Here is a 21831-nt window from a genome sequence, read left to right on the forward strand (position 1 = left end):
AAGTACAGTGGAACCCCTCTATAACGCGACCCCGCATTTACCGCGATTGAATTTTTTGGACCCCAATGATTGCGTTATAGCGGGGTTCCACTGTACTCGATCCAGCTCCTTACTACAAGTCACTTAGCACTGCAGAGATTAAAGTGCTTTAGGACCCTGGGATCCTTATCCCCTGATATTTGCTCCTGATGTCCTGTGCCACTCTTTGCCTAGTGATTTGTTTCTGGTTCCACTGCCCAGCTGTGTCAGACTGAGGTACTAGATGTGGCTGCTCCTCATTCAGGGCATGTTGGATACAGTTGTGCTGCCCTTTCTCACACACAATGAGGAGAACAACATTTCACCAGCTCTGCTCTGAGAACTTCACTGACTAGTAACCAAACCAAACAGACTGTTCTCCTTGAGATGAGGGGTAACAAATAGACAAATAAGGTCTGGCTCCTTCCATCTCCTCCTGTCTCATCGCTAGCTGGTGGCAGAGAGTTCTTTCCCTGGAGCTCCCCTTAGCTAACCCCAGTTGTCGGCGGGAGGTGTAGGAGCAGGATTTTATAATGCCCCATGAGAATTAATGTATGATTTGATTTTATCCTGCCAGCCACCATTTTTGAATAGCAGAAAGGAATGACAGACCAGAACAATCCTTATGACTGATTATGGTCACCCTTTTGTTTTCGGATAAGCTATAATGTCTATGTCAAGGCTGCTTCCCCACTCTGAACTTTAGGGTACAGATGTGGGGGCCTGCATGAAAACTTCTAAGCTTAATTACCAGCTTAGATGTGGTCCGCTGCCACCACTCTCGATGCTAATTCCCTTCCCTGGGTAGCCTTAAGAGACTCTTCACCAATTCCCTGGTGAATACAGATCCAAACCCCTTGGATCTTAAAACAAGGAGAAATTAACCATCCCCCCTCCTTCCTCCCACCAACTCCTGGTGGATCAAGATCCAACCCCCTTGGATCTAAAAACAAGGAAAATCAATCAGGTTCTTAAAAAGAAGGCTTTTAATTAAAGAAAAAGGTAAAAATCATCTCTGTAAAATCAGGATGGAAAATAACTTTACAGGGTAATCAAACTTAAAGAGCCCAGAGAACCCCCCTCTAGCCTCAGGTTCAAAGTTACAGCAAACAGAGGTAAACACCCTAGTAAAAGGTACATTTACAAGTTGAGAAAACAAAGGTAAACTAACACGCCTTGCCTGGCTGTTTACTTACAAGTTTGAAATATGAGAGACTTGTTCAGAAAGATGTGGAGAGCCTGGATTGATGTCTGGTCCCTCTTAGTCCCAAGAGCGAACAACCCCCAAAACAAAGAGCACAAACAAAAGCCTCCCCCCCCCCCCAAGATTTGAAAGTATCTTGTCCCCTTATTGGTCCTTTGGGTCAGGTGTCAGCCAGGTTACCTGAGCTTCTTAACCCTTTACAGGTAAAAGGATTTTGGAGTCTCTGGCCAGGAGGGATTTTATAGTACTGTACACAGGAGAGCTGTTACCCTTTCCTTTATAGTTATGACACGCTCCCCAAATTACAGATAGTGTTGGACAGCCGGTTCCACACTGGCTGTGATTTCTTCCTGGAGCTCTAGGAGAAAACAGAGTTAATAAGACACATGCACCTTTAGACATACTACTGATTATATAAAAACTAACAATATGTTCCACATTCCAAGAACAATTTTTAACCAGTTGATTCTGGGAAACTTTCCCGGGAGAGTGCATCAGCCACTTTGTTAGAAGCCCCTGAAATGTGTTGTATTTCAAAATCAAAATCTTGGAGAGCTAAACTCCACCGAAGAAGTTTTTTGTTATTCCCCTTGGCGGTATGAAGCCACTGTAGCGCAGCATGGTCTCTTTGTAGTTGGAAACGCCGTCCCCAAACATATGGGTGTAGCTTTTCCAGCGCGTACACAATGGCGTAGCATTCCTTTTCGCTGATTGACCAGTGGCTTTCCCTCTCAGACAGTTTCTTGCTGAGAAACACGACAGGATGGAATTCTTGATCTGGTCCTTCCTGCATTAAAACTGCTCCCACGCCCCGCTCGGACACATCTGTGGTTACTAGGAATGGTTTGTCAAAGTCTGGGGCCCTTAGCACAGGGTCAGACATGAGTGTCGCCTTAAGCTGGTGAAAGGCCTTTTGACACTCATCAGTCCACTGAACTGCATTTGGCTGTTTCTTTATGGTTAGGTCTGTCAGCGGGGCGGTGATTTGGCTGTAGTGTGATACAAATGGCCTATAATATCCGGCCAAGCCTAAGAAGGATTGGACCTGTTTTTTTGACTTTGGAACCGGCCACTTTTGGATAGCATCCACTTTGGCCTGTAGGGGATTTATAGTTCCTTGACCAACCTAGTGCCCCAGGTATGTCACTCTGTTTTGGCCTATTTGACACTTTTTAGCCTTAACAGTTAGTCCTGCCTGCCTGATGCGCTCGAAGACTTTTTCCAGGTGCTCCAAGTGTTCTGTCCATGAATCAGAAAAAATGGCCACATCATCGAGGTAGGCAATTGCAGATTCTCCCAATCCCGCTAGGAGACCATCTACAAGTCTTTGGAAGGTGGCGGGTGCATTTCGCAACCCGAAAGCGAGTACATTGAATTAATACACCCCTGCCTGGGTGACGAAGGCTGACCTTCCCTTAGCGGGTTCATCTAGTGGTACTTGCCAGTACCCCTTGGTTAAGTCTAAAGTAGAGATGAACTGGGCATGTCCCAATTTCTCCAATAGCTCATCTGTGCGTGGCATTGGATAGTTGTCAGGACGAGTTACAGCATTTAGCTTACGGTAGTCCACGCAAAAGCATATTTCCCCATCTGGTTTGGGAACTAGAACCACTGGAGATGCCCATGCACTGTTAGAGGGGCGGATTATACCCATCTGTAGCATGTCCTGGATCTCCCTTTGTATAGCAGTTTGGGCATGAGGTGACTCCCGGTAGGGTGGGGTTCTAATTGGGTGAGCATTACCTGTGTCAATGGAGTGGTATGCCCGTTCGGTCCATCCTGGAGTGGCTGAGAAAATTGGTGCAAAGCTTGTGCACAGCTCCTTGATCTGCTGTCGCTGCAGACGTCCAAGGGTCGCGGAGAGGTTCACCTCTTCCACGCCACCATTCCTTTTTCCTTCGTAGTAGACACCTGCAGGCCACTCCGCGTCATCTGTTTCCTGGGCTGTAAACTGGCAAATGTTTAATTCTCTGGAATAAAAGGGCTTAAGAGAATTAACATGGTATACCTTAGGCTTTATGTTGGAGGTGGGGGAGGCTATGAGATAGTTAACAGCTCCTAGGCGCTCCTGGACCGTGAATGGTCCTTCCCACGACGCTTCCATTTTATGGGCCTGGAGCGCCTTTAAGACCATGACTTGGTCTCCTACTTTGAAGGACCGTTCTCTGGAATGTTTATCATACCAGGCCTTTTGCTCTTCCTGAGCATCCTTTAAGTTTTCTTTAGCAAGGGCTAAAGAGTGTCAGAGGGTGCTTTGTAGGTTGCTTACAAAGTCTAGAATGTTAGTTCCTGGAGAAGGTGTAAACCCCTCCCATTGCTGCTTTACCAACTGTAATGGCCCCTTAACCTCGCGGCCATACACAAGTTCAAATGGTGAAAACCCTAAACTGGGATGTGGTACAGCCCTGTAGGCAAAAAGCAACTGCTGCAATTCTAGGTCCCAATCATTGGAGTGTTCATTTATGAATTTATGTATCATGGCCCCCAAAGTTCCATTAAACCTCTCCACCAGGCCATTGGTTTGATAGTGGTAAGGGGTGGCAACCAAGTGATTCACCCCATGAGCTTCCCACAGGTTTTTCATGGTCCCTGCCAGGAAATTAGTTCCCGAATCTGTAAGGATGTCGGAGGGCCAACCTACCCTGGCAAAAATGTCTGCTAATGCCTGGCACACACTTTTAGCCCTGGTGTTGCTTAAGGGTACTGCTTCCGGCCATCGGGTAGCAAAATCCATGAAAGTCAGTATGTACTGCTTTCCTCTGGGTGTCTTCTTTGGGAAAGGGCCCAGAATATCCACAGCTACTCGCTGAAATGGGACCTCAATTATGGGTAGTGGCTGGAGAGGGGCTTTGACCTGGTCTTGGAGCTTTCCCACTCGTTGGCACACCTCACAAGACCGGACATAATTAGCAACGTCCTTGCCCATTCCCTCCCAGTGGAAGGACTTCCCCAACCGGTCTTTGGTTCTGTTCACCCCAAAATGGCCACTGGGATGATCATGGGCTAAGCTCAAGAGCTTTACCCGATACTTAGTGGGAACTACCAACTGTCTTTTAGGATGCCAGTCTTCCTGGTGCCCACCAGAAAGAGTCTCCTTGTATAAAAGTCCTTGTCCTACAACAAACCGGGATCGGTTAGAAGAGCTGAGAGGCGGTGGGGTGCTCCATGCCGCCACCCAAGCTTTCTGAAGGCTGTCATCTGCTTCCTGCTCAGCCTGGAACTGTTCTCTTGATGCTTGAGACATCAGTTCCTCCTTGGACTGTGGACTGGGGCTTGGTCCCTCTGGAAGCGATGCAGGTGCTGGGGCTGTTTCCGTTGACTGTGAACCGCTGTCCGCTGGTGCACTATGTGGTATTTCAGGCTCTGGCTGAGCCTCTTGGGTAGGGTTATCTGCTGCTTCTGCCAGTTCAGGCTCGCTGGTGCCCTCTGGCGTTGGAGTTGTAGACGGGTTTGCAAGCGCTGGACTCAGTGCTGGCAATGGTTCTGGTGCTGGTTGCGTTGCCAGTTCCGGTTCTGGGACTGGCTTTGGCTGGGTCTCTGGGATTGGATCCACTATGGCTGTTGCAGTCATTGGCAGGGGATCCAGTTCCAGCACCTTTGTTTGGGTCTCTGGTAACACAGATGGGGCCCTGGTGGACGGCTCAGGAACAGGGATGGGGGTGAAAGCTTGCTTAGCCTGGCTGCGGGTGACTATTCCCACCCTCTTGGTTAGCTTCACATGGTTGGCCAAGTCTTCCCCCAGCAGCATGGGGATGGGATAATTGTCATAGATTGCAAAAGTCCACATTCCTGACCAGCCCTTGTACTGAACATGCAACTTGGCTGTAGGCAAGGTTACAGACTGTGACATGAAGGGTTGAATTGTCACTGGAACCTCTGGGTTGATGAGTTTGGGGTCCACTAGGGATTGGTGGATAGTTGACACTTGTGCCCCAGTGTCCCTCCAAGTGATAACCTTCTTTCCACCCACTCTCAAGGTTTCCCTTCGCTCCGAGGGTATGAGAGAGGCATCTGGGTCTTGGGATCTTTGGTGTGATTGTGGTGTAATGAACTGTAATCGGTTGGGGTTCTTGGGGCAGTGAGCCTTTATATGTCCCAGTTCATTACATTTAAAACATCGCCCTGCTAAGGTATCACCGGGGCGATGTTGGTTGGTGGAGACTGGTGTGGTGGGGTGAGAAGGCGTCTGGGGTTTCCCTTGGGATGTGGGTGGGGCCTTGGGTTGTCCCCTGTGGTAAGGTTTTGTTTCAGCTTGCCCCTTCTGATATTCGCTCCAACTGCTACTAGTTTTTTTCTTTTCTGCCACCTCCACCCATTTGGCTCCAATCTCCCCCGCCTCGGTTACAGTTTTGGGCTTCCCATCTAGGATGTACCTTTCTATTTCCTCAGGAACACCCTCTAAAAACTGCTCCATTTTTACTAGGAAAACCAGATTTTCCAGAGAATTAACATTTGCTCCTGATACCCAGGCATCACAATTTTTGTCAATGTGGTAGGCATGTTGGGTAAATGACACGTCTGGTTTCCACCTTAAGGCTCTGAACCGCCGACGGGCATGCTCGGGTGTTAGCTTCATTCTGAGTCTGGCCTTGTTTTTAAAAAGTTCATAACTGTTCATGTGTTCCTTAGGCATTTCAGCCGCCACCTCTGCTAAGGGTCCACTGAGCTGCGGCCTCAGCTCTACCATGTACTGGTCTGTAGTGATGCTGTATCCAAGGCAGGCCCTTTCAAAATTTTCTAAGAAGGCCTCAGTATCATCGCCTGCCTTGTAGGTGGGGAATTTTCTGGGATGGAAAGTGGTACCTGGAGAGGGGTTGCTAGGCTTGGCTGGTATATCCGGCCTAGCCCTTGCTAATTCCAGTTCATGCTTCCTCTCTTTTTCCCTCTCCTCCATCTCTTTTTCTTTCAGCTCCGTAGCTCTCTTGTGGGCCTCCTCTTTGGCTTTCTCTTCAGCTTCTTTCTTGAGTTTTTTTAATTGAAGCAGTCTCTGATGTTTTTTTTCATTTTCTTCTGCTTCTAGTCTGGCCAGTTCTAGTTTGTTAGCTACTTCTTTGGTAAAAAGAACAGGAGTACTTGTGGCACCTTAGAGACTAACAAATTTATTAGAGCATAAGCTTTCGTGGGCTACAACCCACTTCTTCGGATGCATATAGAGTGAAACATATATTGAGGAGATATATATACACACACATACAGAGAGCATGAACAGGTGGGAGTTGTCTTACCAACTCTGAGAGGCCAATTAAGTAAGAGAAAAAAAACTTTTGAAGTGATAATCAAGATGGCTCAGTACAAACAGTTTGATAAGAAGCAAGTGTGAAAATACTTACAAGGGGAGATAGATTCAATGTTTGTAATGGCTCAGCCATTCCCAGTCTTTATTTAATCCTGTGTTGATTGTGTCTAGTTTGCATATCAATTCCAGCTCAGCAGTCTCTCGTTGGAGTCTGTTTTTGAAGTTTTTCTGTTTTAAGATAGCCACCCGCAGGTCTGTCATAGAATGGCCAGACAGGTTAAAGTGTTCTCCCACTGGTTTTTGAGTATTTTGAGTTGGTAAGACAACTCCCACCTGTTCATGCTCTCTGTATGTGTGTGTATATATATCTCCTCAATATATGTTTCACTCTATATGCATCCGAAGAAGTGGGTTGTAGCCCACGAAAGCTTATGCTCTAATAAATTTGTTAGTTTCTAAGGTGCCACAAGTACTCCTGTTCTTTTTGCGGATACAGACTAACACGGCTGCTACTCTGAAACTTCTTTGGTAGTCATTTTCCTGTTTTCTTGTGCTGGGCCACACCCCTCTGCAGTTGACTGAAACTGGGATGCACTCAGCTCAGGCTGCTGCTGAGGTAACAGAGACTTTCTAACTAGCTATCCCCGAGAGGTAGAAAGAAAAAAAACAATTCAGCTTGTAAACTCCTTTTACCAGCTGTTTGCTCACTGATTGAACCCTTCTCTTAACAAAGACCCTTGTTAAAAAAAACTTAATACCTCTGCCTTCAGGCAAGGAGAGATAAGATATGCATCTACCTTCAGCTCTGCTTTCCAAGCAGCTAGAAAGGAGAAAAAAAATCTTACTGGCTTTTGGTTTAAAATTATCCCACCGCTCTGCCACCACGTCAAGGCTGCTTCCCCACTCTGAAATTTAGGGTACAAGTGTGGGGGCCTGCATGAAAACTTCTAAGCTTAACTACCAGCTTAGATCTGGTCCACTGCCACCACTCTCGATGCTAATTCCCTTCCCTGGGTAGCTTTGAGAGACTCTTCAGCAATTCCCTGGTGAATACAGATCCAAACCCCTTGGATCTTAAAACAAGGAGAAATTAACCATCCCCCCTCCTCCCTTCCACCAACTCCTGGTGGATCAAGATCCAACCCCCTTGGATCTAAAAACAAGGAAAATCAATCAGGTTCTTAAAAAGAAGGCTTTTAATTAAAGAAAAAGGTAAAAATCATCTCTGTAAAATCAGGATGGAAAATAACTTTACAGGGTAATCAAACTTAAAGAGCCCAGAGGACCCCCCTCTAGCCTTAGGTTCAAAGTTACAGCAAACAGAGGTAAACACCCTAGTAAAAGGTACATTTACAAGTTGAGAAAACAAAGGTAAACTAACACGCCTTGCCTGGCTGTTTACTTACAAGTTTGAAATATGAGAGACTTGTTCAGAAAGATGTGGAGAGCCTGGATTGATGTCTGGTCCCTCTTAGTCCCAAGAGCGAACAACCCCCAAAACAAAGAGCAAAAACAAAAGCCTCCCCCCCCAAGATTTGAAAGTATCTTGTCCCCTTATTGGTCCTTTGGGTCAGGTGTCAGCCAGGTTACCTGAGCTTCTTAACCCTTTACAGGTAAAAAGATTTTGGAGTCTCTGGCCAGGAGGGATTTTATAGTACTGTACACAGGAGAGCTGTTACCCTTCCCTTTATAGTTATGACAGTCTACTATGGTTTTCTATATGTATTACAAATTAGGCACTCTAGTTAAATATACATTTCTTTGTTTTAAAGTTTTTTAAGTAAGAGACAGGATCTTGTATTGTATCTATGTTAAGGAGATTAGACGAATGTTGAGGGCCTGAAGCCCCAATGTGAATTGTTTTAGTTATAAGATTTAGCAAGGCTTGATTTACAATGTATTCTGCTGAATATAAAATACTGCTGTCTGGATACCTTTGAAGGTTTCTGTAAGAGATTGTTTGTGTGAATGAGGAATGCCTGCATCAGGAAAAGATAAGGTGTGAAAGCCATCACAAATGTCCAGATGGTCAAGAAAAAGTGAGAGACTTGGAAAGACTAGGAGACAATCAGAAAACATCCATTGTATCCGATGCTAAACATGTTAGCAGCATTGACGACCTCAGAGGTGAGGCAGGCACCCCCGAAGGCGAGACAACAAATAGGAGATAACGATGGGAAGCCCGACAAGAACCATCAAATGATAACACCACTTAAGGACTAATGATTACAGGATAACATTGCAAAATGCATGGACTCAAATGGGAATTTACAACTATAAAGCTGGGGTGTTTTGCCATGGAACTCTGGGTTCAGTCCTGCAAAGCCTCGGAGCATCGGATCGCGACCGAGAGAACCCAGCTCCACACTCGTGCTCCATCTAACTGGCCATTAGATTGACTCGAGCTACAACAGACTGGTAACTATGAACATCAACTGGCAGGACTGTGTGTGTGCGTGTGTGTGTGTGTGTGTGTGTGCGTGTGTGTGTGTGGCTGAAAAGCATATGCTAACTTGTATTTTCAATACCTGAGGGGAGCAGCGCTGGGGAAAGGCAGAGGAGCTGGGGAGGCTCCAGCCTGGAAAGCCCCAGGCTGTGGCCTAGCAGAGGGCCCATGGGTACTGGGGGTTGCAGAGGGCAGCCCAGGGGTAGGCAAAGGCAGCAGGTCCAAACCCAACCTGGCCTGTGATGAGTAGCACTTACACTGCAGTCTGCCCCAGGGCGCAGGGGCTAGTTGGTGACTGGGAGTTGCCCATGAGGCAAGGTGGGAATAGAGGGTTGTGGGTTCCCCTGGGTAGGGAGACCCTGAGAGAAAGAGGGGTTACTGCCAGGGGGCAGCACCCGGAGAAAGGGGCACTGGGGTCCTGGGAGGGACACGGGGGCCAGCGGTAATGCGGATTACCGGCCTGCAGAGGGCGCTCCGGAGCTGGGATGAGCTAATTCCCAAGGATGACCAGCAGGAGGTGCCGCAGGGTTGAGTCCCGCACCCCTACAGTGCTTCACAATGCCCTGCTGTGGTAGCTCCCACCGGGGCTGCTCATAAACAGCCTTCGAAGATGCAAGCCACACCCTGAGGGTCTGTGTGTAACTGCACCTACCTGCTACACTCTGGCTCTCACCAGCCTTGGTTATACAGCAGGGTGACCCCTTCATACCCCCAGTCCCAGATCTTCCCCCAGAAATGTATGTGCTATACTCCCAGCCCTTTCCTGGACACTGCAGATATATGGTCTGGTATTTCTTTAAGGGAATAATATGCCATTTTATTACCTTAAATAGTTATCCAAACACTCCAATTTAAACACACTGAATTAGATAAACCAGTAAAACAAGTATATTAGCTACAAAGAGAGAGATTTGAAGTGAGTTCAAGTAATAACGCATGAAAGATCTGTTGCCAACTTCTGTGTGGGCAGGGCTGTGGGGTTTGGAACATGTGTTAATAACACCATACAGGGGACTCTTGCACCTTCACATACAATGTTGCCACACAAATTTTACCAGGGCAATACTGACCAGCAAAGTATGAGTTTTCTAATGTACTTTGTACAGAGGTTATTACCATGGTGTGTAGGGTGTGAATACAGGGGTATGTTTTGTCACAAGACCTTCCCCGGATTGCCTATCTCAGGAGAGTAAAAATCATGAGTCAGACTCCCAAAGTCAGAAGATTGGATTTCCTTAAATTAAAATAATTTTTTGCCCATTTTTGACTTTAACTCCCCCCCACGCTGTGTGTGTGTGTGTGTGTGTGAGAGAGAGAGAGAGAGAGAGAGAATTTCAGGTTGAACCATCAGCCTTTAGTGCACACAGAAATGTAGCCATTCCCTGGTTGCTCAGCTGCAGACTTCACTTACCTTCTCTCCCCTCAGACAGGGGAACCGCCCTCCATTTCCTATCCCTGTCTTCACCCAGGAGCAACAAGTCTGTGCCTGGGACCCAGTAGCACCATTTCCCTGGCTATCCCTCCCCCTTTTCTCTTGCTGCCCCAGCCCTCTCTCAGCTCTAGTGCCATGCATTAGGGTTGCCCACTCTCCAGTTTTTGACCAGAACGCCTGGGTTGCTGCTAAAAGTCTGGTTGGCCACAGCACCAGCAGGGCAGGCAGGCTCTGTGCCCAGCTCCTTGGAAGTGGCCAGCATGTCCTTCCAGCTCCAAGGCAGAGGGGCGGCCAGGGGAGCTCCGCAAGCTGCCCCCGTCTGCAGACACCACCCTGAGCACCAGCTCCACAGCTCCCATTGTCTTTTTATTTTTAATAATTTTTTTTTTAATTAATGGAGATATCCCATCTCCTAGAACTGGAAGGGACCTTGAAAGGTCATCAAGTCCAGCCCCCTGCCTTCACTAGCAGGACCAAGTACTGATTTTGCCCCAGATCCCCAAGTGGCCCCCTCAAGGATTGAACTCACAACCCTGGGTTTAGCAGGCCAATGCTCAAACCACTGAGCTATCCCTCCCCCCCAAAGCAGCCAATGGGAGCTGCGGGGGCCACCTGCGTATGGGGACAGAGCGCAAAGCCCCATGGCTGCACCTCTGCCTAGGACCTGGAGAGACATGCTGGCCACTTCCGAGGTGAGCACTGCCCAGAGCTTGCATCCGAACCCCCACCCACACCTCAATCCTCTGCCCCAGCCCTGAGCCCCCTCCCACACCCAAATTCCTTCCTGGAGCCCACACCCCTTCCCATCCCCTGCCCCCTGTCCCAGCCCTGGGACTCCACCCTTATTCCAAATCACTCAGCCCCAGCCTGGAACCACCTCCTGCACACCAAACCCCCTCATCCCTGGCCCCACCCAAGAGCCCGCACTCCCAGGCAGACCCCTCACCCCTTCCCACACCCCAACCCCCTGACCCAGCCCGGAGCCTCCTCTCACACTCTGAACCCCTCGGTCCCACTCCCTAGCCTGGAGCCCCCTCAGGAAGCCCCAGCACCCGCCTTCAGAACTGCCACCCACAGAGATCACAACCCATCAGACAGACCCCCCCCAAATCACGCGATTGGGCCCTAAATCTTGAGACTTTAAACATCAAATCAGGGTTTTCAGCCTCTTTTCATTTTTCAGCTCCCCCCAACTCCTCTGCCAGTGTATGTGAGGAGAATCCCAGCTGGAAGAGTCCATCCGTCATGCACATCTCTCCCTGGTTACTCACCCTTGAGAGAGAGGAACTGCCATCCAATCCCTATCCCTATCTTAACTGTCCCCTCCTAGTTACCCACCAAACCCCCAGGGCCCCTCTGCCCACGGGGTATGAAATAGAGCAGGAAAATGAACATCCAGGAAACACGGAGTAGCCTCCCTCTGTATCGAGTTTGCCAAGTAATTTTCAATAAAGGTTACATCAGTGTAGACAGCTGGGTCTGAGTTTTTATTTCAATTATCCTTCCCTGCTGCCGCCCCCCCACAACCCCACTTCTCTGGGCCCAGCAGCAGCTTCTCCCCAATTGTCACTCCCCCCCTTACTACGGTGGTAAGAAGTGCCCTGGCCCCTGGAAGAGGGGTGTGCTATGGGGTGTCATGAGGGAGGAGGAATCACGCACTTGAACCCCCTGCTCTGTCTCTATAGAAGCTACAGACCCAGACAGCATCAAGGCGGCAGCAGCCAGAGTCGAGGAGCATCTGAAAAGCTCAGGGCTGAATCTGTTGATAAACAACGCTGGGGTGATAAAGCTGAAAACAGTAGAGTCTGAGACACCAGAGGACATGTCCCTGGTGTATGCAACCAACGTGACGGGGCCCCTGCTGGTGAGCCAGGTAAGGGCCCCGACAGAGGGCAGGTCGCCGGCTGCAATGGGGTTTGAGACAATTCCCTTCCCTTTGGCTCTGGTTACGGGATCAATGAGCCAATCTGGGCAGGGCCCTGGGGTGGGGGCAGAGCCCATCCCACCTGAGAAATGGACCTGTAGGCCCGGATCCACAAGTGGCGAAGGTTTTGTGATGCTCAGCGTTCCACCCCCGAACTCCTAGGCTCCGAGAGAGCCAGGGGAAGAGCGATGCGATGCACAGACCCAGGTACATTACCATAAGAATGGCCACATTGGGGCCCCTAGGAGCCTGTCTCACTCAAGGGCCCAGGGAACTTTTCCAGCAGAAATACAGGCTCCAATGGGATGAGGTGGCAGCTGAGCAGTGGTTTGATGGGCTGCAGTGTGGCCGAAATCTGGAATTAGGGGGCCTAAAACCAGAGTTTGGGTGCCTAAATCCCTTTGTGGATTTTCCCCCAGCCTGCCCCGGCATGGCTACAAGCCAGTAGAGTCCAGCTCCCATAGTAGATTCCGTCCCCTTAAAGCAAAGGGTGGTGATGGTTTCCAGTGTATCCTTTCTCCGTGACAAATAGTCCCCAATGGAATAATTAGCAAGCATGATGGAAAGGGAGCGTTGGGGGGCAAGGGCCCCTCCTGTGCCAATTGCATCTATTGCTGGTTAGCTTTTGTCTCAGGTTCCCCGGCCTCTCTGGTCCCTTCTCCCTCTACCTCTTCCCAGCAGCAGCCCAGCCTTCCTTAGGTGCCATTCACAGGACAGGCTAACTTTGCTGTGAAGTGAGTGCAGTGTGTGCTGAGCTGCAGCTCTGCGAGGGCACCAGCTGCTTTCCCTATCGCTCCCCAGCAGTGGTGGCTGCCTGGGCCCGGGGATGGCCCGGCCGAGCCGAGAACCTGAGTCTCAGCTGCAAGGGCAGCTCTCGGGACTCACTCTGAATCTCTGCTCCCGGACCCTTGGGAGCTCGTCCTCGGTTCCTTGGCCGAGAGGCAGGGGAAGAAAGGGATCCGTGTCAGGAGCACAGGGCAGTGTGAGGCAGGGACGCCCGGGCTGTCAGGCTGACGGGGCTGTTAGAGCCATTGCAGCAGGCAGGGTTTGTGTACCCAGAATGGCAGCTGGTCTAGCCGGCCTTGGCTGGAACGGGGTGAGAGGAGACTCGGCAATGGCGCTCCCCCGGCACTGACTCTCCTCGGCTGTCATAAGGGGTGTAGAGGTATGAGAGCGGGGGCGTGCGTCACATTTGGGTCCATGGGGCAGAATGGCCAAGACTGGCTGCTCTGAGGTCTCTGTGCTCCATTCCCTTCCCTTCCAAATCAAACCATTTAACACAAGTTCAGCATCTCACTTATGGCCTTTTCCCCAGCCCAGGGTCTGCTGCAGGGACCTGGCTACCCCTACAGGATTCCTGTCCACAGCTCATGTGCCTGGGCCTCCAGCCGACCCTCTCTGCTCTCTTCTCCTTCCCAGCTTGCTGCCAGCAGCACTGCACTGAGCCTGTGTCACATATGAACCAGCTGCTTTCCCCTGCCGGAGCCCTGCCCCCTCCCTGCGCTCTCACGCTAACTGAGCACTTGCTGGCTCCTGCGAGGACCAGGGATCTCCAAGCTGTCTGATCTCTGCCCCACAGCTGCAGCTGATCAGCCAGAGATGGGGCTGGGCCCAATTCCCCTTAGAGGGCCAGTCAGCCTGTGACAGATTCCCTTCTCCTAAGCTAACCCCATGGGTGCTCTTTTCTCCCCTCCCACCAGGCTCCTTCCCCTCTTTCTCCTTTGCCCTGTGCAGGCCCCACTGACGGTGGATGTGAGTGTCTGAGGGATCCCCACGCTCTCCGAGAAGGAGAACGGGGCCTTTGTGAGCTGGGAAGGGAAAGTTCTTCCCTGGTGACACGTCTCCCAGCAACGCAACAGGAGCCCTGGGCCAGGTCATTCCAGTGACCGTGCCATCAGCTGTGCCGGTGTCCTCAATAAACCCACTGTTCTAATGCAACAGTCCTGCCTGGGCCCTGCCTGGCCTGGCCTGGCCTCCACAGGCTGGGGTTATAGCATTTAGCCAGCCTGAAAGCTGGGCAAGCACTAACCCCCCTATGTCCAGCAGAGCAGAAAGGCTGGACTCCCAATGCCGGGGCTGAGCCGGTGCCATGACTGTGGCGAGTGAGATCAGGGCAGCTCAGCACCCAGAGGGCAGCAGGAGCCACGTGGTCAGGAAACTGGTTTCAAACTTCCTGCTGAAAGAGTTGGAGAGACAAAGCGGGCTGCAGGGAGCCAGTGAATGGCAGGGGTGGGGCCGGGGATGCCGCTAGAGAGCAAGCTGAGATGCCAGCTGCTGCAGGGGCACCGGGGCAGCCCTAAGCGTATGGAGACCAGAGCCCGGGCTCAGTACTACGGCAGAGCCAGGGGGCTGGAGTGAGAGCGGGAGCTACGGGCTCTCTGGAGACCTGCCCACGAAGGAGGGGCTGGCAACGCTGGGGAGAACCATTCTCTGTCCAGTGCAGCTCGGCTCCTGCCCGGCAGTCTGTGGGGTTAGAGCCGCTCTCTGCCTGGCTACAGCTGGCTGCCAAGGACCTCGTGCCAATAATCGAGCACCTCTCCCCTGTAACGTCTCTGCCCAGCGCCTCGCCCCTGACACCAGGCGGAGCGTCCATGCCAGGCGGGTCCTCGACCCCTGCACCACGGTGCAGCCCCTCTGGCTTCTGGGCTGGGAACTAGACACTGGCACTGGCTCTCCAAAGAACACGGCAAACTCTCCCCTGCCCTCTCTCAGCCACACACACAGGACACAGGGCCGGGCCGGGTTGGGCCAGGCCAGCTTCCTGCACCACATGCAGCTTCGTCCCCAGGATTAGTGAGATGGGGGTGAAGCTCCAATAGCCGTTAGCCAATCTCCCAAAGACAAGGTGCTGCACGGGCCAGTGGCCTGACTTGGAACAATACAAAGCTGCCAGCGCAGCCTTGGTCGTACGGAACGGCACAGCCCTTGACAGCAGCCACGCTGGAGCCATGCATGGAGCTATGCATTGACCCATGTACGCGCACGGGAGGGAGGGAGCTCCACGCTGGGCCGGGCCAGGGCTGACAGGAGGGAGCTGCAGGGCGAGAGGGCTCATGCTGGCAGGGCTCTCTGCACAGGAGGTTCAAATGAGCTGCTCTGCAGGACCTGTTTTACCCTGACTCTGGGGCCAGCTGAGGATGTGGCGATGCCAGTGCCCAAGCGAACGAGTCACTGGCTCCCAGCAGCTGATCGGGACAATGTTCTGCTGCTCAGTTTGGGCTGGTAGGAAGCTGGGACCCTCCCCTCCTGCTGAGCGCTCTGGCAGGTGGTGTAAGAGCGAGGGGCTCAGTGTAGGGTCACCATATTTAAAAAATAAAAAAAGAGGACACTCCCCGGGCCCTGGCCCTGCCCCTTTCCCACCCCCGGCCCCGCCCCTTCTCCGCCCCTTCCCCAAAGTCCCCGCCCTAACTCCCCCTCCTCCCTCCCAGCCACAGGAAAAGGGCTGCCCGAGCGCTACCGGCTTCACGGTTTGCCGGGCAGCCTCCAGACCCTGCACCCCCGGCCAGTGCTTCCCCAGCACAGCTGGAGCCCGGGAGGGGAAGCGCCCAGCCGGGGGCGCAGGGTCTGGAGGCTGCCCGGCAAACCATGAATCCGGTAGCGCTCGGGCTTCGGGCAGCCCCTATGCCTCTGGGCCCTGCGCCCCCGGCAGGGCACTTCCCCTCCCGGGCTCCAGCTGCTCTGCTCCTCCCCTGACTCTTCGGCTCTGTTTAAGAGCTGAGCTGCCCGAGCGCTCTGGCTTCGGGCAGCCCCCTTGCCTCCGGACCCCAGCCGCAGGCCAGGCACTTCTCCTCCCCGGCTCCAGCTGCTCTGCTCCTCCCCTTACTCAGACTTCGGCTCTGTTTAAGAGCCAAGCTGCCCGAGCCAGCGCTACCGGCTTCGGGCAGCCCCCTTGCCTCCGGACCCTGCGCCGCCGGAGCAGAGCAGCTGGAGCCCGGGAAGGGAAGTGCCCGGCCGGCGGCTCGGCGTCTGGAGGCACGGGGGCTGCCCGAAGCCGGTAGCGCTGGCTCGGGCAGCTTGGCTCTTAAACAGAGCCGAAGTCTGAGTCAGGGGAGGAGCAGAGCAGCCGCGGGAGAGGAAGTGCCCGGCCGGTATTTTTCCCGGACATGTTCAGCTTTTTGGCAATTCCCCCCGGACGGGGGGTTGATTGCTGAAAAGCCGGACATGTCCGGGAAAAACCGGACGTATGGTAACCCTAGCTCAGTGTCTCCAGCCAGGGGTGGGATTTGCTCCAGTTTGCCCGTGCAGTTGAGTTTAGCTCTCAGGTGCAGTGGGGACCTGTACCTGTCAGTGGGTTGGGTTAGCCTCGCAGGCCAGCAGGCTGGGGAGGGGGTGCCGAGCCTCCTCCTGTGAGGCAGAGGGAGTTGGAGCTGCCTGGCTGAATACAGAGGATTTCTCCAGCACCTTGGGCTGAGCGATTACTGAACCCCACACCAGGAACTGAGTTTTCTAATCGGCCTCCAGCACCTTTATCACTGACGGCCTGGCACACGCTGGGGACTTTCAGGTTTGTACTTGTCTGCTGTATTCTTCCATTCTTGTAAAAACATAGATTTATAGCCTCTGCCCTTTGCTTCCTGTTTGCAGGGAGAAACCCAGCCCTCTGCCGCTGCCCTCCCCTCTGTGGGGAACAGCTCCAGCCCCAGGGATGGTCAGACAAACCGCTTGTGGCCAGGGCTTCCCCCCAGCCTGTCACCTTGTGCCATCACTGCCACCTGTGCAGAGTGCAGGCCGAGCAGGGGTCCATCGCTCCCACCTCTGGGAGCGACAAAGCAGTCACACATGCACGCACACACGCACGCAGAGAGAGCTTTGCACCGCTGTGGACAAGGATTCAGGGACAGGGAGTTAGCTGGAGTCAAAGAGGGAGCAGACATTTATATGGCCAACAAGGAAAGCCCAAGATACGATAGTTAGTGCCCTGCCAGTCCACCCACAAGCCTCCTCCCATCCCCTCTATTTCAGGGACTCCCTGGAACTCCCCCAATCTCCCCCCTGCCAGGGACTCTCCCCCCCATGGCAGGGGCTCTGCATGCACCCCTATTACCACTCCCCCATGTCCTCTTTCTCTCTCTGACCCACCCCCACGGCAGGGGCTCTATGTGCACCCCATAACCACTCTCCCATGCCCTCCATTCCCCTCACATCCCCAATGGCAGGGCATCTGTGTGCACCCCCATATCCACTCCCCCATGCCCTCCATCCCCCTCTTACCTCTGATGAGTTTGCCTTGATGGCCTGCTCTGCTTAGCAACCAGCGAGGCCTACTGAAAAAATATACTAGCTGAAACAGTCAGGCGCTTGGTTGCTTGACCTTGCTAGATAAGAGAATGCTTGCAGAGGCTGGGGAGAATGCTTGCAGACGCTTTTTGAAGTAACTTGTATTTCTTTGTCTAACCATGAAGATTATCAAAACATAACAGTTGTTCATTGTTCCTCTCTTGTATGCTGGGAAAATATAGCTGGGAAAATATAGTGATGACGTGACGTAAGTGATGACGCGGCGAAGTGGCTAATAAAGATAGTTTGCATCTGCAGAGGGGAGGGGGCTGGTTCTATGGAGACGGGTAGTAGTCCTCTATTGTATTGCATGCCTACAATAAAGAGCTTGATAGTTGGATCTTTGCTGGTCGTTGCCTGTCTCTTTGCGGTTGGACAACGAAATCTGAGCCGTCCGGGATAAAAGAAATCCCCGACGGGGGGATTGGTCCTGCTTTGAGCAGGGGGTTGGACTAGATGACCTCCTGATGTCCCTTCCAACCCTAATATTCTATGATTCTATGACACCTCCCATGGCAGGGGTTCTCTGTGACCCTCCCTTTCCCTATACCAGGATCCTCCAGTTTCTCGCCCCACACACCTGAGATTCTGTGTACATCTATCCCTGCTGTCCCCTTTCTCCCTGCCATGCCAGGGTCTCTATTCCCCCAATACACCAGTCTCCCGATCACGCCAGGGGGTCTGGGGGTCTCCCCTGCCCCAGGTACCTCCCCTCCTCCATTGAAGGGGGGGTGGGTGGCTGGTGCCCTCTATCCCCCACCTTTGAGGGTGCAGGATGTAAGCAGGAGGCAGGGATGAATGAACCTTTCGTCTCTTTTCTCCTCTGGCAGGTCCTACGGGCCTCGGGCTCCCAGCAGGGAGAGCACTGACTTCTCTTCCCTCATGCAGGGTGCCAGGGCTACCCTCCACTGGGCGGGGGAGCAGGGGCTGTCCTTATGCTGCCGGGTTTAATGGTGCCATCAAGGGAGGCCAGCAGCTCCGTGTCCCCCGCTCGATGTGCCGACTGGCCCCAGGACAAGAGGCTCTGCCCATGGATGTCTGGAACATTCCCTGACATTTGGAGCAGATCGATGCAGTGATGGGCAGACAGTGGGATGGGGAAATGCCGCTGGGCGAGCGTACGGCCGACACGAGCTCGGCTAGCAAGGAGCGGAGCCAGCAGCAGGAGTCCAGGCAGCTCTCTGCGGTCCCAGCCAGGGCTCCCGAGGCCACAGGCTAAGCACTGGGATGGGTAGGGCCCAGTGTTCTCTTGTGGGGTGAGGAGAAGGAGCTGCTGCTGCTGCTGGTGGTCTCTCCTGGAGGGCGTCTTCCCCATAGATCTGCAGCTCCCCTTGCACAGAAGGGTCTGTGGGTGTGAGATGCACCAGCCCTCACCTCTCCGTCCCTCCAGCCAGACAAATAATGTAGGGGGGGGTTAGGCTCTACCTACACTTGTGGCCTCCTTAGCACCTCCCCTTCCCCCGACATGAGGGCATGGCCACTTGAGGGACTGGGAACGTGTCCCAGCCCTAGTGCGGAAACACCCTCCATCCCTTTGTGAACTCTGGGGCTCGTTCTGTCCTGCCTGAATGTCATGGGCTCTCAGCTCCACACCTCAGTTCACTTCCCCCCAAAGAGCCTAGTGGTACCCCGGTGGGTCCCGGAGATGGGGAGCGAAGCCCACCCTTCTCTGCTCGGCCGGTATGCATGTTAGTGTGACAGATATGCCAATCCTTACTGAATTAAGCTCAGAGGGGTAGCCGTGTTAGTCTGAATCTGTAAAAAGCAACAGAGGGTCCTGTGGCACCTTTAAGACTAACAGAAGTATTGGGAGCATAAGCTTCCGTGGGTAAGAACCTCAATTTGATTTATACCTGCCTCTGGAAATTTCCATTACTTGCATCTGAAGAAGTGAGGTTCTTATCCACGAAAGCTTATGCTCCCAATTAGGGTGACAAGATGTCCCGATTTTATAGGGACAGTCCCGATTTTTGGGTCTTTTTCTTATATAGGCTCCTATTACCCCCCACCCCCATCCAGATTTTTCACATTTGCTGTCTGGTCACCCTACTCCCAGTACTTCTGTTAGTCTTAAAGGTGCCACAGGACCCTCTGTTGAATTAAGCTCAAGTATCTTAGGAGGTTGTCGTGTTAAAAATATAAATGCTTCTGTATTATCATGGGCTGGGACGTATCTTCTTTTGAGGAAACAGGACGAATGCAAACACTGGGAAGTGGATGTGCTTCAAGGCCGCTTTTAAAACAATGGACCAGACAGACTGAACTTTGGGGGGAGTTCCTAGGGAACACGTGGGGAGAGGACAGATCTTCAACCACAGCCCTTGTAGGAGTTGGGGTGGTCTCTGGTGAGCACACGTGTGGGATCTTGTGTTGTTTTCTCTGTGACACTTCACCTGAAGGATAAATGTGCAGCAGGAAGATCTGTGGGTATCTTAACCAGGGCATTTACCTAGCTGGGAGATAGCAGATGTAGGCAGGGAGCTGTGCAGCCGGGAAACACCCCGCTCAGAGGGGAGAGAGACGTGGCCCCAACCAAGAGCGGTGACAGCGAGGCGCCTGGAGGCTAGTGGAGGTGTCCCCTCTGGGGGAATACAGGTGCCCTGCACTGTGATAACATGGTGCATTTTCAAGCCATGGTGCATGTTGAGCCTGCCCCTAGGCAGCCCCATGGCCTATCCAGAGTGGTTTATTGCAGGTGGCCTGTGGGATAACTTACTTAGTGACCAGACACTCTCTCCCCATGGCAGACCGACCTGGTGCCCTGGAGAAATGCTGCCTGCTGGGTCAGCTCCAGGGCTCCCCACTGCCAGCGCCTGGCTGCACTCTGCCCCATCGCGGTTGCTCTCTGAACCCTTCACAGACGTCTGGCCTTGGGGAGCTCGTGCTCCCTCGTGCTCAGCTCTTCGAGCCAAATCCCAAACCAGTGGAAGTGTTTCTAAGGCCGCAGAGCGCCCCCCCGGGGACACCACACCTCCGGCACCCAGTGGCTATCTCACCGCGGCAGAGGCGCTGTACAGGGGAATGGTAGGAAGGTGGAACCGAGCACGTGGCCCAAACCCATGGGATGCAGCCTGGGGCTCCCCACGCAGCACTGGGCAATGGGAAGACTGGGAAGGCCTGTTGGGGGAGGGGCACTCAACCCAAGCTTCCTCCCCACCTCCAGCTCTGAAAAGAGCCACAGCCACCTGTAACCATAGCAACGCCCCACGCAGCCATGGGGGCACCGAGCCTCCCTCGCAACCACAGAGACATGACTAGATGGGCTAGAGAGGCCACTGTTGTGGGCAGAATTTATGGGCTTCGTCCTGCTGAAAGCAGCACCAGGCACAAGACCGAGACGCTGAACAGGGGGGTGGGTGGGAAAGGGGAGGACGGACGCACCGAGTGTGCTGGCCCAGTGCTCTTCGGCAGTTACATCTGACTGGCTGGGTGGGGGGCCTGGGCCCCAAAGAGGGACACCCCAGTAACCACCCACCAAAGCCAGCCTGCTGCCCACGGAGAGCCAGGTGGGAGGACTGGAGCTGTCCTAGGGCCTGAGAAAACGATGAGCCCCCAAAGGGCTCCAGCATTTGGAAAAGGGAAGGAGAGAGAGTCTCGGGGGGCAGGGGGGCACCCGGCTGATAGAGCTGCAGAAAGAGCAGGGGAGAGCGCCAGGGAGTGTGACCTGAGAGGACCAGGGTGTGACTTGGAGCTGCTGAGGTCCAGAGAGGAGGGGAGGGAGGGGGACTGGGAAGGCAGGAGGGAGCTGGGAGGGGACTTTGTTTTAGCTGGCACCTTCCTCAGCGAGTCGCTGGGCACAGTTGTGTCTAGAAGCTGCAATTGGCCGGCTTTACAAACGGGCAGAAATAAAAGGGAGAAGGCAGGTGGGCAGGGCAACTGGGAAATGGTGGGTGATGGTTAGACAGGGGAGAGCGCCCATGCAGAGCGAGCTGGGACGTGAAGAGATGTGAAGCAGGGACAGCAAAGCTCACGGGCTGGGACCAGCCTGGCCGGCTGGAGAGAGTCTGCTGGGAGATGTGGACAGAGAACTGCAGAACCTGAGGGGCGGGGTGACAAGCTCCTGGGCCGGTGACTTGCAGCCGCATCGGATATTTAGGGGAGCTGCAAGGTCCAGCCGCATGGGACACAGGCTGGAGAGAGAAAGCTGCAGGTCAAAGATACTCCCTGCTCCTAGCGGTGACAGCAACCAATGGGAGCGTCATTAACTGACAAGCAGCGGAAAGCGAGGAGGCGAAGTGGGGGAGGAAACGGTTTCGGCCTTGGCCTGGCTTAACAGATGGAAATGGGACCAGTG

This window comes from Emys orbicularis, chromosome 14, assembly GCF_028017835.1.
Source record: "Emys orbicularis isolate rEmyOrb1 chromosome 14, rEmyOrb1.hap1, whole genome shotgun sequence".
In the NCBI taxonomy this organism is placed as follows: domain Eukaryota; kingdom Metazoa; phylum Chordata; order Testudines; family Emydidae; genus Emys; species Emys orbicularis.